Source organism: Opisthocomus hoazin, chromosome 5 (assembly GCF_030867145.1).
Source record: "Opisthocomus hoazin isolate bOpiHoa1 chromosome 5, bOpiHoa1.hap1, whole genome shotgun sequence".
In the NCBI taxonomy this organism is placed as follows: domain Eukaryota; kingdom Metazoa; phylum Chordata; class Aves; order Opisthocomiformes; family Opisthocomidae; genus Opisthocomus; species Opisthocomus hoazin.
This window is the reverse complement of record NC_134418.1, coordinates 18,076,249-18,095,768: the sequence shown is the minus strand read 5'-3', so window position 1 is coordinate 18,095,768 and position 19,520 is coordinate 18,076,249. Positions and strand designations below refer to the sequence as shown.

At 40.4% G+C, this 19,520-nt stretch overlaps 1 long non-coding RNA gene across 1 annotated transcript; it reads left to right on the top strand.

The window, feature by feature from the left end:
- Positions 1 to 2,302: 2,302 nt before the first annotated feature.
- LOC142361359 (uncharacterized) lies at positions 2,303 to 18,115 on the top strand. The gene is made up of 3 exons (XR_012763942.1): positions 2,303 to 2,479; positions 12,857 to 12,903; positions 17,877 to 18,115. It is a non-coding gene; the product is annotated as an uncharacterized LOC142361359 (long non-coding RNA).
- Positions 18,116 to 19,520: the final 1,405 nt, after the last annotated feature.

The window sequence follows — 19,520 nt, the reverse complement described above, 5'->3', positions numbered from 1 at the left end:
ATACGGGTAAAAGCTCTGTTCTTTTATGATCTATTGTCTAGGTGATCAAAGGAAACCATTCAATACGAAGATCAAAAAGAGTCTGGCTCCCAGCAGCCCAGCAGCTGGCTCCACCAACTCCCAAAGTCCACAACCTCTGTTATAAGTAAAGACTGATTTTACTATTAAACAACTTTTGATTACAAATTGGAGGGGAAAAATACCCTTCACAATTATAGTGTCTTTACTAAGGTATTAATGAAACTAGGCTTCGTATTGATATTATCTCAATTATTAGTCAAGGAATAATCACTATGTATATAGTGTCTCTATTAATAATCCTCAGATAATGAAAAATATCCCACAGACATAACTAATACTGCTTGATAAATTGCTGGTGGCCCACAGCTAACCCGGATTTTCTTTTTTATATAGATATACAGCTCAAAGGATTTTTTAGAACAGAACTCAGACACAGAAGTGTTTACTATTTAGAGAAGGCGAAAGCAGTGACTATAGGTTGAAGTATCAAACTGGGACACCTCATGTCCCAGTCTGTTAGAGAATTATGTCAACAGAGTAACACGATGTGAATAATGAACCCATGCTTTTCAGGGCTGACATAATTCCTCAGCCTAAGGAATTTCAAGAACCGTGATTTGTAGAAACCCGACTCTTCTAGAAAAGATAACCCACAGAATTTTTCATCTTCACCACAAATAAACATTAAATAGCATACAGCTTTCTTTAGAAAAATAATGTGAGAAGTGAAAAAATATAGACTTTCAGGCTTTAATCTTCCCTTTAAAGTCAACACACTGTTATTCACTATAGCGTGTCTCTTTTCCACTCTACAAATGGCAATAAACTAGAGGCTGAGCACTGAAGTATATTTGGGGGCTCTGCAAGGGGAGCATGAGGATATTTTGATTTCTGAGATAATGAAACGTGTTGGGTTTTTTACCAAGTCACTTGATGCCTTTCTGAAAATACACCAAATTCTCCTAAAAATATTAAGCTACCTCTAGAGAAGAAAAGCCTCCAGTGCTGCTGGGAAAGGTATTTTTCTTGTTGTTCTATAGCTGGTTTGCATGATACCCTTTCCTGTCAGTCAGTAGAAAATTAATACCTCAGCAGGTCTTCAATGACTTTTAGTGCTGTTCTCATTTGGAGCAGATCTAAAGCTGATGTTTTGACCAGTTGTTAGTATTAAAGGTCCGATGGCACTTTACAGGAGGGTTGGGGTGTAAGTTTTTGGTGTCCTGGCCAAATTCCAACATGTGTAATTAAATTCTGTCCATCTAAACTTCCCCCTGTGGCTTTCATTGGCTCAGGTATTCTTAATTTCCTGTCTTAAAATGTTCCATAGTGTTGCAGCGGTGCTGTTAAATAGTTGCCAGGTTTCACCTCGGCAATGTGTGAGATGATTCATGCCTTACAGATCTGCAGATAGCGGCACGTCAGTAGAGCCTCTGAGAGCAGGAGGAGAGGCAGGGCAGAAATGACATGATGCCATAGGAACGGTCTCCTCCACTCATTTTCTAATTTTGTGACACTTCAGGAAAAAAAATAAATCTCTCCATTTTTTAATGAAATTAATTCCTCTCCCCCTCAACTCTTCCATGTCTTGCATGCCCAGGAGAGAAGGGAGCAGCTGAACAGACACATGTGGGGCTAAATGAAAACCCAGATCCCTGACTATGCCAGGACGTGAAGAATACGGAGGTCTGCATTTGAACTGCTCTCCCTCCTCACCTCCACAACAGGCAGAAGCATGTTTTTGACTTCACGTGCTCCCCGTTTTGTCCTTTCACTAGCAGTTTAAAAGCTGAGCAAAGGCTGAATTACACGCACCCCCCCGTAAAAATAAAATACAGCCTCCAGAAAGTCCTTGTTCGGTATCGTATATGCAACTCTCTGTTATCTGACACTCCTTCATCATTATCTGCCCCATTTCCTCCCTTAGTTTGCTTTAGCATTGCAAAACCTCTGAACTCAGTCTGGATGTGGGGGAAGAGCCTCAAAAATCCGTGGAGCCCCCCCGAGATGTCTACCTGAACCCATTGCTCAGGTAAGAAGTGGAAAATGAGGCTTTTAACTTAAGCACCTCAGTTTGTTGCCTCAGGTGGGAGGAATATCCCTGCCATTTTAACACAAACAACACGTAATGTGTCTGCCTTGCAGTAATGCCTCATGCATTTATCACGAGGCAGCAAAACCAGGACAGAAATAAACTGGTGAGATTTCACTCTCGCACAAATTTCTGAAAACTCGCATCACCCAAAAGTCACTGGAAGCCCAGCAAAAGCCCACTACTGTCTTCTGCAGTTCTGTCCAGTACAAGAACAATCTCTTCTCCAAAAGTAGGGGAAGAAGCTGAAATGCGTAACTGCTCGATACTCCTGGTTTTATGGCCTTCTCCTGCAAGCTTTGCTTCAGAAACGGATACCAGCATAGCTCACAGCCAGAGCTTTGTCTGACTTGTCTGCGCAGAAGCTCGGTGAGTTACTGGCTAGATTACAATTGCTTGGCTGCCCAGTCTGCAATTCTGTGTTAGTGAGGGGTAATGGGCAGACTTTTAGACTTTTTTTAAATGAAGAAAAAAGCTCTTTCAGAAAGAGAAAGCAAATATATGCCAGGTTTCGATAACAACAAACGCAGAGCAGTAAAAAGGGGGAAATATTAATGCTGCTTTGGGATAAAAGTGTCCCGAAGAGGCACATCTTTAACTGATCACGAAGCTCCGGAGGGTCGGTCTAATCTTTTTGGTCTAAGCAACAAAATCTGTGTGTCTCATTTCCTGGCAGAAAGCCAGATTTTCCTTGTCTCAAGATTTTCTGAAATGAGATCAATTAGGGCCTGATCCCGGAAGGGGTTGAGTTCCCAGGAACCACTGTGTAGTGCACTGAAAAAAAAAAAAAAAGAAATTTTCTGCCGCCCTGAATGAGAACGAAGTCAAGCACTTTCTCAATTAGGAAAATCATTGGCTATATAAAGCCAAAAACTGATGAAAAACATGGTGTAGGAAGTCGCAATAAGTGAAGCCCTGTTTGAAAGTCAAGAGTTTTCACTTTGTCCTCTGTGAATGCAGGCAGAGATTATTTTCATGAACTGCTCTGATCCTGCTGCCCCTAAACATACAAAATTTCCACTTCAATCAATGGGAGCTGTGCATACTTAAGAGCTACCGGGTCAGGCACATAAATGTCTGTCACTGATTGTACGACGCATCGGCACTCTTACAGCTGATTAAAGGAACAGACATGTCAACAAGCAGATGAGACCTTTGCACAAATAGGACAACGACACGATGTCAATATTTTCCTAATGTGTGAGTAAGTGCTGTGAGGGACAGGGCACAGAATATTCAAGAAACTGAAGTGTGGGAGATGATTGAGAAAGCTTGCTGAATTCTTATCTAAACACATAAAGGAAATATTAAATCAAATTATTAATATTAGAATATAATATGTTAACATGACACTTCACCTTCTCTAAAGCAGCCTGTTACCACCTTCCTTGATATATAATCATGCACTAAATTATTTTCTCTTACTCTTTCCATTATGAAATAAAAGGGGAGGAAATGCATTCTTTTTGTCAGACAGAAATTTCAAGACAAGATAGTATGACTGGGTTACTAGAGATGGCGGTAGCAGGGGTGCGTATGGAGGGCTTGGCCTTGGCAGCGTGTGGGGACAGAGATAGGAAATGGCTTTAAGCCACCCTGAAGCCCTCCAGTCCTTGGTCTCTCTAGCTCCAGGACAAGTTCTGTGCAAGAAGCAAAGCACTGCCGTTTTTCTTTCGTCTTCTGCCTTGTTCAATACGGCTCAGAAGCAGCTAAATATGTAAGCATAATTCTGAAATTTTAAGACTGTAAATTGATGATAGTCTAATTGACTTAGTAGATCTGTTTATTTACAATAAGCTTAAGCAGAATCTTCAGCATTTAGGTGTATGGATGCTTCTGAAGAGGCTTGTCTGGTTTGTGAGACCACCTGGGGAACCTACAGACTTTTTATCCTTGTCCTTCCACTGCCAAAGTCAGTCTTAGAGTTTATATGAGCAATTCAGAGGGGACAGAAGAAGGGAGATGGTGGTCAGACATGTACAGAGATAAGGGCTTGCCTTCCCAAGAGAAGCTTCTCCTTGCCAGTTGTCTTGACTTAAGGCTGCTTTGTAGCAGCTCACAGGGCAGAAGCTCTTGCCTGTTTTCTCACTAAGAAAAATGCTACGTGTTAATTAAAACTTTTCCTGGTATTACCATTTTATTGAGCGGTAGGTTTCCATTTTTCTTCAGTCTAATACAGGGACAGGGGCCATTGCTTACATCATTTTCCCCTTTGCTTGAGATGGATACATGACGTAAGAATACGAATTCATCACCAACTCAGTGTTGCCACTTGTCTTCCTTCCCCACCAGCCCTGTGTCCTCACAGTCTTTTTTTATGACACCTCTTGTGTAAGCCACTGTCACAGTATATAGGCTGTCTAAAGACATCAGTGGGTAGCAGTGCCGGTTACCCGAGTTACCTGCTGTCTTGGTTATGACTGTGGCAGATGCTAGTCCATTTTCTGTCCACAAGAAGTCTTTCAGGAGTCCTTTTATAAACAATGTATTGGCAACCAGAAAGTTAATGTAGAAAAAGTGGACAAAGCCAGTATTTAAGCCAGATTCCCAGGAGAAATAGAACGGAAGACTCATGGTTGGACCTCCTCTGAGCAGAGCCTGGACGAGAGGACCTTCAAAGGTCCCATCCAACCTGCGAATGTGGAAGGAGGGATGGAGAGAGAATGCATAAACATGCTTTTGCTATGGACAGGCCCAGTTCAGATCTTGGTTAGTCAGAAGAAAAAGAAAGGAGAAGCTTCATGATTCAAAAAAGGACCTCAGACCTCCCAGAAGACCTGTTTGGCAGGTGAACTGCATTAAGTTTCAGGACAGAAGCATATAGGATGAACCACCAAATGAAAATGCAGGAGGCCTTCAAAGTGCTTGAAGTGAGTACCTGATGTCTTAAACTCTGGGCCAGGAAGCTCTGGGGGATTTGGAAGCCCCCAGCAAACATGCAGGGGGAGTTTGGTCATTTCCATGCCAAATTAGTGATGATTTCTGATGATTTCTAGGCCCTACAAGAAAACTGGTCACGTGTCAGCAGTGTCTGTAACAATGGGACTTTCACATCTGTGTTTTTACAGTAGAATTTGTAATTCTGTAAAGTACTTCAGTGCTTGTGAAACCCATTGCATGAATTAATAAATAATAATAGCTTAGAAACCACAAGACATTCTGTTTCAAATCCAAGAGGACTCTAATCATTTCATGCTATGAGGACATCTTTTCTACATTCCCTTTCTTGGGATGTCAAAGATTATTTTTCCAAAGCATTTGAACAATTTGACTGGGACCCAAGAGGAAATTCTGGATGCTTTGTGGTGGAGTAATGAGTCAGAAAGTTTTCTTGCCAGGGATTGAGAAATGCCTGACCTCATTTCTGAGAACACTGCATGCGAGGGAAAGATTTTGCCCTTAGTGGAATTCTAAAAGTTTAGCATAGACCTCTGAGCATAAGCCAATGGCATCCCTGATCAAAAAATAAATAATTTGTGATTATATTTACTTCTCGGGAAATACATGTTTTAGGTCAAATTTAAAATCTGAACAGTACAATTAAAATCTTTGTTTTGGACTAACTTGAGGTGTTAAATGAATGTAACAGTGAAGGCTTTCTGATTATTGTTTATTGCACATGTAGCTTTGACCTAAGCTGTAGCTTTGCATATGTAGCTTTGTCTTCTAAATCATAAGTCTGGGAAGGCTGCTGGGGTCCAGCCATTTGCACGAAGGCAGGATTAGCCATATGTATTGCATTTCTGACCAATACTTATCTAATTCCTTCTTACAGACCTCCAGCACTGAAGATGCCCCAGGCAATCGATTCCCAATGTCTAGTCTGAGTTGTCCTTGCTCCAAATGTAAACCCAGAGTCTCTCAGCTGCTGGGCTATAGCTGTAGAGAACAAGAAGCACATATTAGCCCTGTGGCTGTGTGGAACAAGTTTTACTGAACTGCTGTCAATTAAAATTTGGGGCATTTTTTGTTTTATTTTCATAGTCCCTGGGTCTGTAATCAAAATATATGCTCCACAAGAAGAATTACTTCTGGACCTACGTAAAATCATACATATAATTGACAATTTTATGTCATTTTATTCTGCAAAGTATGCCTAATTGTTTAGGCACACAGTAAAGCCCCTGTGGCTGGCAGCTTCCCCTTGGGTGGCAGATGGGACAAAATCCCCAGGGGATGCACGCAGCTCTCTGCTTTGCTGTTTCATCTTGCTTTGCTTTGTTTTAGGGTTTACCTCAGTAAGTCCATAAACAATATTATTCACTGAATTCCATACATTTCCAGAAAACTTTTTGAATTGAGTACATCAGGGTTTGGCTGCCACCTTATCTTGGTATGTGATCATCAGTCAAACACAAGTGCATACAAAAATGTATGGAAAAGCTACCAAAGCTGAAGGCATACAAAAGTTTTTTTTATGGTAATTGTACCAATTTACAATATTCTATAAAGGGAGCTCCTAAATCCAGAAAACTTTTTTTTTTTTTTTTTTTTTTAAGGCAGTGGGTACCCCTGTCTCTAATGAAAATCAGTCTTTTTATCCTGGAGACCAATATACCTACTGGCCCTGGAGTTTGAACCCTATCTCCCTAGAGTGCCAGAGCATTCTCATTTTTCATCCCCGCTGAGAACACAGCTACAGCGCATTTCCTGATTTCTATCATATGTTAGTGTGTTTCGTAAAATACAATTCCCTGTTTTAAAAATAAAAATAATAAAATAAACCACATTGCAATGAATAGATGTTTTCCACTTTTTTACCTTACTTGATCAACTCATTTGAGAAGCCAGTAGTTATTTTCACCAGGGCTAGAATTCGTAAGACTTCAGTCAAAATTGTGACTTTTTTATACCTTATTAAATTTCATGTCGGTTACGCAGAAAATAAATTGCATGCAACTGTACTGCATAAGTACCATTGCTGTATTTTTTTTTCACTGAGCAATTTCTGAAAGCAGTATAAATCATAGGCTAAATTTTGCTGCCCTTCCTCCAGCCTCGCTAAGCCAAAATCCCATTAAAGTTAACTTTGAGATTTGGCCCCATGACTGGATGAGTATGGGAAAGCCTGTAATTTATAAGGCCATATCCAGTCTATTATACTTCTGGAAAATGTGCAGAAATATATTTTTAAGAGATTTTTCTCTCCAAGTTCCTGAAAAAGCCTGAGTAATTTCAGGGAGGCAATCTGATAGACAGATTTGTATGAATATTTATGTAACTAATAACAGAGCCAATACTTCTAAATATTTTCTAAGAATATTCAGTCAAGTAAAACAGTGACTGTGTCTTGGCTGTTTGTCTTCTTCCTATTTGCTTTCTTTGACTATTCCCACAGATGAGTTCACAGGCAGGAGTGCTGAAGAATAATGACACTATTCACAAAATGGATTTAAACGTATAGCTCGGAGCAGTTTAATCAGAAATTTCTCCTAATTTGTGAATTGAGATAACGATATGTGGCAAGTGATGTTCAGAAAAATCTTACATTTTTAATTTTGAATAGTGAGTCTTTCAAATGTAAACAATCTACAGGTGATCTTCAGAGCACCCACTGAAAGAGTAATTTCTATTAATCCAAGAAAATTTTAAAGTATCTTCAGAAAATACGCAAACAGAGAAAGGTTAAGTCAATTAAGTAGGTTATTTACTACAAAATACTCATTCAGCCGTGGAAACTAACCCTGAACAGATGTACACTGCTCTGATGTACGCTTGTGGTCTATTTGAAGATAAATTAAAATGCTTCTCTTAATATCAAATAAATACTCTTCAAAATGCTTCTTCAGATCTTCAGTCATTACCATGAACATGTGCAGTGCAGAATTAAACACTGCAAATATATGCATCTTAAAGGTCAGGACCTGAATGGAGAAGTTTGTATTTCCACCGCAGGAATTGATAAATTCCTACATAGCCTATACGCCTGAGCTCAAGTTCTTCATTAAATGGCTTGAATTTTGATGACTGGGATGAAAACTACCCAATACAAATTTGAGAGTGTCCCTGGAAGCTATCTTGATGGTAGCCAGGGTCCCTGCTCCCAAGTCCTTCCAGGCTGTTCTCCAGCAGTACATCTTACATCTGGCTGAGTCCCCACTGGTGTGCAGATGCTAAACAAATAAGGGTCCCCAGTTTACCTCCACCTTACAGGTTTCAGTAGGTAATGAAAGAAAATCTGGGAAAATATATCAGTTAGGTCCATTTTTCTCCCTGCTTACTGCACACTAGCAAGGGGGAAAAGACTAAAGCTTTTTTGTCTAAATGGACAGCGTGGACACGTTTACAGGACATGCAGAAAAGCTGGCATTGATTATAAGAGTCTCTTGGGTCCATTAGCAATAAAACACAGTACAGATTCAGAAATCATGGGCTGTTCAAACAATGGACATTTACAAGGCTAACTATTCATGGAAGTTTTACATTCCTATATGTTTAAACTGCTTGCATGTATGCTTAATTTGGTACATGGTCTGCAACTGTTTCAATACCTGTAACTTGTCAGATCTAGCTGGTTATTATATTTTACAAACACTAATATGTTTGATTGATGTTGATACACTCTGAATAAATTTACTGCTGATTAGTTGATCATCACTTTGAACAACAAGAAATTACATTTCACTGGTTTTATTACACTGATTGGCATTCAGTTTATCAACCACGGCACCAATGGGAATTAGCAGAGCTAATTTATTTCTAATGAGGATATATTAATTACATAGATGTAAGGAAACTCAACCATTTTTATTCTGTTTTATTTTAAGACAAGCAAACATGAAACTATTAAAAGGAAACATCCAGATCCTACAGTAATCCTTAAATTCTACACAAGTGCATTGACCTTATAGTTTAGATCGATCTGCCTGTATAATGGATCTTTACTTCTGAGGGTTTTTCTTCTGATTTTGACTGAAGATTTGAAGAACTGTATCTTTTTTGTTTTAAGTTTAACGTACTGCTTTTTTCATGAAAAAATAATTCCTAATGGGAAAAATAATTGTTTTGGTTTCATGTTGTACAGCTTCATATCTTCTGGGGTAAGAAAAAATGATTTTAAATAACACTGTTATTAATTTTAAATACACGAGTAAAAAGGAATCAAGCACATAAAATATAAAAGTAAAGAAAAAAAAAAAGCAATTAAACCCCTCTTCAGAATCCTTACTTAAAATCTCATATATCTGCCTTCCCCTGCCTGTGGGTGCCAAGACGAAATGTTCAACTAATTTTGCAGTTTTTAATACCAGCTTTCTGGGTTTTGGTTCATGAGTCTATTACACCCCTACTATCTGGTTCTCACATACTGATATCATCAGTGCCATTGGCCCTAATTCAACAAAGCACTTACGTATGTGTGTAAATCCCATTGACATCCATAGAGGGCTGCACTTTGTTGAACTGGGGGCTGCTGTCATCACAAAATTAAACACAGAAAAAAACCTCTAGTCAAGATTTTCATATGTAACCTGAAAACTAGCAGCCCTGCTTGTAGAGGTCTGCTTGCATTTCCCACGATGCTCTCCCAGCTAGCCTGTAGGTCTCTGCCGTGCGCTTAAGCTGATCTGAAGTATGGGGATGCAGCATTCTTGCACTTCTGAACTTTCCTGCCTTTGCTTCACACGTTCATTCTCCCTCTCTCTTTCTCTTTGTCAGAAGAATCTGGTGTTTTGCAAGCCACAGTCTCCATCCTGCTTTAATGCTTTCTGAAAGCCGCTCATTGCAGGCTCAGGATCACATCTAACTTGTGTACCAATATTTTCTTTAATGTTCTTGCTCAGCTTTAGGCCTGCTAATGGAGGCTGAAGTGTTTCTACTTAATATACTCAGAAGGATCTTTCTGAACGTACTTTAGTTTGAAAATAAGTTCAGGGTTTCTTAAGAGCACGTGCTCCAAGAAGAAAGAACAAGCGCTCCGTCTTTAGGGAATTGCTGTCTGTCTTAACACCTCTCCAACATGACTCATGCTAAAGCACTTTGGAATATCAGTCTGTCCATGTGTTGTTCACCAACTCCCCCAGCCTGTGCAGGAGCAGCGGGAGTGGCCTATTGGTATGAATAATTTATGGCTGGGGGTAAAGCATTTTTACATCTTCATATGTTCACCCATTAAGTGCAATTCAAAACCCACAGGAATGCACAGAATGTGGGGACTTCACCCAGCTCCAAGAGCCTTAAAGGAAAAGAAACTTGTCCTCATGTGCCAATGCTGCAAGCAAAAATAACTTACAAAAACTGTTTCTAATGCAGCATTTCAAATGGAGGATCTTAAGACACTTAATATTTCTTAATTATTTTAGTGCCATAGTGCCGAGTGTAAGGTAGATGCCAAAGTGACAGCACGGTTATTACCCGGATGCTAAAGTTCAGCCTTACAGATGGATGTGCTTGCAGCACGCGCTCATTAAAGCATACATTTCCAAACATATTTTACTTCAGATTCTCCTCTTTATAGTATTTCAAGACTGATTATGAATGAAATTAGTGTATTATACATTGATAAGATGCTTATAAAGCACAGGGTAATGTTTAGTTTCACGAATTCTTACCTCAGGTCATAAAGGTTTGTTTATCTTTACAGTAAAGTAGGCACCTGACTGTCCTGTGTTAAATGTATGCAGTTTATTAAAACACTCAAATTCCATATTTAAATATACTCCTTTTTACAGTTGAAATCCAAGTAACGGTATTTAGCCATCAGCAAATACGACATAAATGTTGGAAAAAGTAAAAATATTCGCCCAGTATGCTGATGGGGCCTGTGACATGTTTCTGGATGGACTGTGCTGTTCCATGGCATGGGGAAGGGGAGGTATTCACATGAATAGCTTGAGTATTTAAGTGACGAGCCAGACCTTAACCATCAGGTAGACAAACCCAAAACAAACCATAAATTCAAGAGGAAGGTTCAGAACTGACAGTCCTCATCAAACCACTGGAAGACTCACAGGCGCTACAGACCAAGAGGTCTTTCGGAAGCGGCATGTTGCTGCTGTCGATAGAGCCGGCAGTCTCGCCCAGCAAACGCTTTCAAGAGAGCTGCAGCGTTGCTGGGAAGGCTGAGCAGCCCATAGCTAGCACATTTTGGTTACCATGCTGGGGGATGGCTCAGACACAGAATGGTCTAAATGGCAGACAGCAGCTGTAAGAAGACACAGCCTGCTGAGTTTAGATGAAATCTTCTGACAGTTAGGCACAAAACTCTCAACAGGGCAAGAAGAAAACACAGATGAATTTTCATGAGCTTGAAAAAAAGGAACGTCATTGACACAAAACCAACCCACTTGGCCAGATTTCAAATTGTTCTATAAATATGAGCAGGACAGAGGCCTTTTTAAAAGTAGTGTTTTAATTCTAGAGAAAATAATTTCATTCTGAGTCTTCACTCTGGAAAAGCCAGAAATCCTTCTTAACTCTGGGAAAGCCATCTGAAACACTGATTCCCAAGCTCTCCAGAAAGTATCATCCTGGGGCAGAAACAAAGCACAGAAAATCTCAGCCTAGCTGCTTTATGCCTGACAAAGTCGTAAGTCCTGATAACAGGAGTAGCCAAACGAATCACTGAAGAAGATGGAGACAGGCCCGAAGAACTCACAGTTCTGAAGCTAAACACTGAGCAGTCAGAAAACTCTGGAATTCATGTTAGATGATGAACTTTAATTTGCCATATGTGGTCTTTAAACACATTATGACATGCTTCTCTAGTTCCCTCCTGTTGAATGGCCACCTTCTCCAGTCCCCAGAATGAGCAGGGTTCAGTCAAAGAGCAGATCTTGTCAGGGAAAATGTGAGTCCAATATGAGAAAGAGTTTTCCCCTTGCCTTGTCCTTCGAAATGGTGCACTTGTGTTCACTGACACAAAAAATAAGTTTTTAAAACATTCTACTTAGCCAGATATCAATGATATCAAACTGGTAAGGTACAGCAAGCTTAAAGGCATGGAGAAGCAGGTATTAAATAGGAAAGTCTGAGGACCTATAACAGCAGTAAAATTAGTATTGAAAAAGAAAACACTTTTTAAAATCATCTGAGAAACAGAAGCCTACTTATTAAGAAGTACATATGCCCTTCCTGACTTGCAGGTTTGTGGGTGGTAAAGACAGCTTTTCTTACTGTTTTAACAGTCAGATAAAATATGTCTAGAGCTAAAAAATAAAATTTTGCAAACACCTCTTATTTTAAAAAGTGAAAAAAATCATAAAACAAAACACATTTGACAACATGTCAGCAATTTTTCAGACAATATTTTGGTTTTAGAAAGAAAGAAAATTGCTTGAGAATTTTTCAACAGCTTCTTGAAACCCATTAGCCTCAGCTGCCATTCTTAAATGAAGTGTACAAGAAAATTCATGTATTTAGAGAGGTAAAGATCAGCAGTTAAATCTGGTACTTTGCAAGGTTAATGACCCCATACGGTATGTCAATAGAATGGATGCTACCACTTTACTTTCTGACTTTACTGAAAGAAATACACTGGAAAATGTGTTTGAAGGTAGGCAACCCTCACTACTGAAAGGGGAATATACATCTTGGAAGATAGGCCTTGCATCAAAACAGCTTTATGAACAAAAGCTCTTTCCCCGCAGAGGTATTTCTGATTCCGGATCTTTTATTGTGAAGGTCTTTGTTAGTCTGTCGTGACACTGAAATGGTTAACAGCAAACTTTTGAAATCAGATTTGAAAAGCGTGATGAGAGAGCCTGATGTTTTGCCTGATTTTTCTTTTCTTTTCCTCTGCGGACAAAGGCCTTGAATGCTGAAGGCTGAAAAGCCTATTATCACCAGAAAGAAATGTAAGTAAACACGGCATTACAATAATGAATTCTACAGTACATGACATGAAGGCAAGAACCAGCTCTGTGCAGCAAGCAGTGAAAGATTTGGCTGTATCTTGGCAATTTTTCAAACATGATAACAATAAGAGGTTTTGTCGTTTCAGACATGTAAATCAAAAGGATATTTCAGTGCTAAAAATGATACTGAGAGTTTCTAACCATTGACCCCAAACCAGCATTCGAAAATAGACATTAAAACTAAGAAGCTATAATCCTACAAGCCGTGCACAATCAAACCTAAAGAGCTAAAAAGATTGAATTTTTAAAGTCCATTTGAAATTAGGTTGCCAATAACTACCCTTATCCACAGGAGAAGGATTTCTGATAGTCAAAGTTAAGATGTAATAAAAAGGAATAATCCAAAAATTATATCAAGAGTATACTTCAAAACCAGCATTTGAAATGGTCTGAAATTCGCCAATCTTGTTCCTAAATAAACAGCAAATAGAGAGGCCACGCACATGGGTAGTTTGGACTGTAAGGACGCTGAGAATTTTACTTGTAGGAAGTGAAAGTGTAAGTGAAACGTGAAGATGGTGAAATTTTATATTGAGGCTTTTTATAGTGCATTAACAAACCGTGCAAATGTGTCTAAAAGCAAATAAAACCAACAGCTTGGCCAAACTGGTGCAGTAGAGATTGGGCAGTTCAGAAGGGATCTGTTCAAAACCTCATCTACTAACAGAATTTAAAGCTGCACGTTAAAACCCCCAAAGCAGCAAGGAGTGCCCGTATATGTGAGCAATCCCTTACAAACTCTAAATGAACACACAAATGAAGGCATAATAAAGTAACCTGTTAATGGTGAATTGTGCCCTTTGCAGTGTCCGCCTCATCCTATGAGGGAGGACACGAGCCCTTGGTGCGTCGGTGAGGTGTAGCTCTTAATGCCACTGACAGCAGAGTATTGCTGACTTATCTGGGGCATCCCATGGGAAGGAGCAGTGTCGCTTCAAGAGACATATCCAAATAGCAGGCAGGATTGGACTGGGCACTTGTTCCTTTCCTTAACTAAGCCCTAACTACACAGTCATACAAAAAAAAAAAAAAAAAAAAAAGGCAAACAAAGGAGCAAAAGAGGGTTGTAAACAAGACACATACTCAGGTGAAGTTAAATTCAGCTGCAGATAGTGTGCAGTTTGAAATCACGTACTGTCACCAACCTAACTGAGGTCAACACCATGCCTGGCAATCTCCAGCGCTGCAACACTATGGCCCCTTTTCTCCCACATCAAACTGAACAAGTGTGACAGATTCTCAGCCACTGAACGATCTTCCCTTTGGGATTTGTCCCTTGAGAACTTTGTCAGAGCCAGGCTCGCAGAGTGGGAGCACGGGAAGTTCAGGCAGCAAAACCAACACAAATCTCAGCCCCTGACTTTGTGTTCTTCTGCCTCAAACTGCCCCATAAAGACAAGCCCAAAAGGCTCCTCTTGACAAGTCCGATGCCTGAAAGGGCAGTACAGAAAAGACAGAGCTGCCTCTGAGGTGGTTTTAGGGTATGACCTAGACTGGGAAGAATAGCTAAGATTTGACCTGGGTGAAGAAGACCTTTGGGATAGAATGCAATTCAAGGTGTGGTGGGGGTCAGTAACACTATCTAATGAGGAGTGGAAAGCAGCAGCACTCCACATAGAGGGAAGAAAAACACCTTTATTTTAAAGGTTGTCACCAAAGGGTCAGCACCCAGGCTGTGATGTGAAGTGGGCAATGTTAAAGAAAGGATTCGGGGCATGGGAAAAATGTTCCCTCTCGGCAGGATCAGATCAGGCTTTGATCCAGGCTTGGACTGATCCCAGGCTACAGCACGTCTGTGCAGCTCAGTCAAGTCCGGTGCAAATGACCCCCAAAGCAGTGACAGTCCAAGCCTGCTCCAGGATCTGAAGCAGTAATAACACATTACAAACACAATAATAAGACCCACCACAAGTTCAGAAATTTCTGTATGGTGTTGCATGGCATAACATGGTATGCACCTACACAGCTATGGGTAGTTTTGAACAAAGCAGACCAGCCTGAACATGTTCTGGATTAGTGCTTACTGTTCTTCCCTTGAGAGCCAAGACCTTCCAGTAACAAGAGAACCTACAGAGAAAAAAAAAAAGAACTCAAAACCTCCCTTGACCTCTTTAAGATCTACAGTAATCACATAAATTTATACGAATCATGATGTTAGTAAACTGTGAGACCTTTGTTAAGGCTTCTACAAATGGGCCAGAGTGGAGCTGAAACCTGCGCTCTCCAGGGAAATCTCCACTTTCCTAAAGGTCTGCCCCGGCTTCAACATGTGGAGCTGAACACTTGAAAAAGCAGCTCTCAGTTTCAGCTAGCACCAAAATTGGAATCAAGATCAAAGATTTGGTTCATGCTCTGTCCCCCCTAGCCCAGCTCCAATGAAGGCAACAAAAGTTAGTTTCAGTTAAAGCTCTGGCTCAGGGTATATAAATGAACTAAATAAAGTGTCAGAAACTACAGTCTTTCTCAGTGACAAACAGTCCACTTCGGGTTTTCTTTCTGATTCCATTTTATAAATCATTAAATCATTTTAATGTTTATGTGAGGTAATACTTTCATGCCAATTTGAGTCGCTTGGTGCTGACTACTCTAACGTATACACATACAGAAATGAGGAAGAACTATGAAGCCAGATTGAACGGTATAAATATTTGCACTGTGAAACAAAACTTGATTATTTGATAAAACACGTCATTAGGTATTAATACTTCATGAAGTGTAAACATTTATCTGAAAATCAGCAAATAATAGTTCTCCCATTATTATTATAGAGACCTAAGCATGTAGCCCTTTCACGCGCAAAAATTATTGCCACGAATGTGTATACTCTTGTTTAAATACACGTGCAAGGAATAAAAAACGTATTTTTTCACATTGACTTGTTTATTCAGAAGTATTCAGTACCCAGTACACTTACTGGAAGCAGTGGCATTACGGGTGATCAAGCAACTTTCAGCAGTAAAAGCCACAAAACTTTCAGCTTTATCAGCATTTGTCATGCATGCAGAAAATTTATTGCTGTTATACTACAAAAGTTGTTGCATTAGCCATTGGGCTGGTGTATTTTTTCTCAACATTAAATAGTTCCTCTAGAGTTTGCTACTTTCCACATACATAATTAATTCCCAGTGGGTTTAAGTGATTTTAGTAACACATTGACAACATCAAAATACTTTATGTATCTAGAAGTTGAACCCAATATTTTTATTAAATTACTATGTTTGGTTTAAAATATAGGTAGTAAACTACAGCTCCCAGACACATTCCACAACACTCACGCTTAGTAGGGCACGAAACCATTAAAGCCTTATTGTGAAACTCAGGGAGGCTGGGAAGGAGGGGAGGGTGGCGGCGAATGGGACAAACCAGAGTGAGAACAACCAAACCAACCTAGACAAATTGCACCAAATTCCATAAGCCTTACAGACCTCTTACATGTTATTTATCCAGGGAAGACAATGTTAGGCAGGAATGAGGAATAACACAGTATGATATGAAGAGGAATTGCATGGGCAAGTCATTTGCTTTTTGTGAAAGGGAAGGAAGCCGTAGAAAGTTGTCACTGGACAACTGAGTCTTAACAGGAGAGTGTAGGTTTTTGGCTCAGTATTCCATGTGCCAGGTTGTTTACCTGTGGAAGCTATTGAGTGAGCTGCAGAGAGGAAAGCATGAAATCTCTGTACCTCTTGTGTTTTGGTGGCTGTAATTGCACCCTGTAATTTCCAGCCTGGCAACAGACACATGAAACATGTGAGTTTTGTTGAGCATTATGCCCAAATTAACAAATTACAAATATTTTTTTTCACTTGCTCCTAGAAATATTTTCCCACTGTGGGAACACTTTTGGCTCACACTGAACATCCCCCTTCTGACACAAGCTTCGTCTGGTGCCTGTTTTGGTACCACCCAGAGCTCTAAGCTTCCTGCCACTGTCAGGATGTATTTCATGCTTAACAAGAACACATCTGATGGGTATGCACCCTGCTCGCTGCACGCCCGGTGCCTGGTCTAATAGCAAATTCTGACTACCTCAGATGGTAGAGGTGGTTTTCTACTTTTGTTCATCTTCTCTTTTCATTTCTCATTGGCCAGGGCCTTAAATTACACTCGTCTACTTCATATATCCTACTGGGTTACTGTGCCGTGCAGCTGCACCTGAGAGACTAGAACCCTATTAGACTAGGTGCTATAAAAACATCAGTTTAAAAAAAATAGAAGATTGATCCTGACATAGAAAATAAGGCAGAAATGGAGACAGAGTACGCCTGAGGAGATGCAGTAATGCTAATAGGTGTTTGCACATTTTATAAGACTTCCTCATAAAGTGTTTTAGAAGGAAAGCCTGTTTGCCAAAGTTAGGTCGGAAGAGATGACAAGAAAAATCAAGGTGAAGAAAAGGAACGAACCGATGGCGATATGACTGACCACAGAACAAGATCAGGCTGGTTTAGCTAATCCAAGAATACACATTCATGCACTTAGATCTAGTCTGCCTAGGAATACATCCACTTGTGTTACTTATAACAATGCAGCCTGTATTAACATCTGGACAATAATGTATTAAGGATTAGATAATATAGATCTACGTGCCCTACCGCAGCACTCCTCTGCAGCTGAACCTCTGTGATTGTCAAGCTGCTTGTCTGCAGGGCAGAAAGGTCCTCACTTTGCATACCTTAACAGCAAAAGCTCAGACAAGGTTTAGCGCCAACTGGCTAGCTATCTATTAATGGGTTTTATGTCCTTTAAGAATTTTGGTGTTAGGCTTCTTTCTGTTACATTTATAAAATTATGCTGCTCTTTCATCTCTTTTACTCAGTATTTTTGTTACACAAATTGATTTACAGCAGTCTGTTCTTAATACTTTCAGTTAACTACTTCTAAAATCAGTGCTTTGCAATGTGTTATTTTTCCAGGCACTGTCTCCTGGAAAGCCACCTGTGATTCCCAGCTCAGGTCTGGAATTCTTCTGTTCCTTCTGCGAACATGTGTGTCCTGGGTTCGGCCAGGACAGGGTTAATTTTCACCGGACTCCAGGAAGGGACAAAGCTGGGCGGGCTGACCCCACCTGGCCAAACAGAGCAGGGTATTCCATACCATGTCCCATCATGCTGGGTTCCGGTGGGGGGGCGCTGGGTGGAGGGAACTCACTCGCGGCTCGGGAGCGTGCAGCGCCGGTCCGGTCCGGTCCGGGAGAGCGGCTTTCTGGGTTGTGCAGTTTGTGTTGTGTATTTTCTTTATCTGTATCGTTGTTGTTCCTGTTCCCTCTGTTTGCTGTTCTGTTAAACTGCCCTTATCCTGACCCACCGGTTTCTGCCTGTTTCTTCCCATTCTCCTCCACACCCCGGTGGGGGGAGGGGCGGCCGCGTGGCGCTTTTGTTGCTGGCCGCAGCCGAACTGTAACAATGTGCTTAGTGTCTGACTCTTCCAGTTCATAACCCTGTACCTCGGGTCTCTGAGACAGCAGGGTGGTAAGGTTAGAGGATGCAACCTTCAGCACTGCAGCATTGAAGGTCTCACCGTGTAAACAACAAATCAGCACAGCAAAGGTCCTTGAAGGAAAGCGAGCTCAGATAGCTGAGGGTCTCCCTAAAGATTGGATGCTGCCAGCTTTCTGGATGTCAGATAACTCAAACAGGGAAACAAACTCAGGGGACCTCCGGTTCTACAACCCAATAGTGTAACAAATTCTGCTTTTTTTTCCACTCCTGCTCCTCAGGCTTACTCAAAAATTCCCTGCAGACATTTTTACTTATATAATCAATTTATGGGTCAAGCTCATCAAGAAATAAAGAATAGGTATTGTATCAACAATTCACTATTGCAGTAAATAACACTTGATGAAATTAGAAACTTGTTGAATAAGGCCTTGATGATAATTGCTAAAGTTGAGTATTTATGGTAAAGTGACACAGACTTAGTCATTAGATAAGCAAAATTCAGCATTTTCAAAGCACTGGTTTTCACTGACTATTGAAATGCACTATGTTATCACTGGAATTATTTGTTGATCTATTTAACAGTTTTACAGACCATTGCTATATACTTGTTAACATTTGAAAACCAAAACCAAAACAGCTATCTGGTATGTTCAGTCCATCTTGTACTACGACACATTTCCTGGATGAACTGTAAGCAATAAATTCCATGTTTGCTACATGTTTTTGCAAAACTATAAAATCTTTGGAGGCATCAAAGATGAAATTTAATAACACAGCTGATGCCCGGACATTCCTTTCCCATTGAAACTCCTAAGGGCTGACTTGCAGAGGAATCTAGATGTGCATTTCCCGCTGATTGCAGTAAAAGCTATGAATAAATCCTCAAAGCAACTTAGTCACTGAAATATCTTACTCATAGACGATTGCGATCTAGTAGCATCTCCATTCCTGATTTAGAGGCCTGTGGGAGCAGAGAGCACTCCTGGCAGAAAAGACAGCTGCTTTACCAGATACATTTGCAGTTCAGAGGAGAGGACAAGCCCCAGGAGCCAAAGCGACCAGCACGCCTGGATTTGGGCATGTATCTCTGATCAGGTATGCTCCTCCAGCAGGATCCCG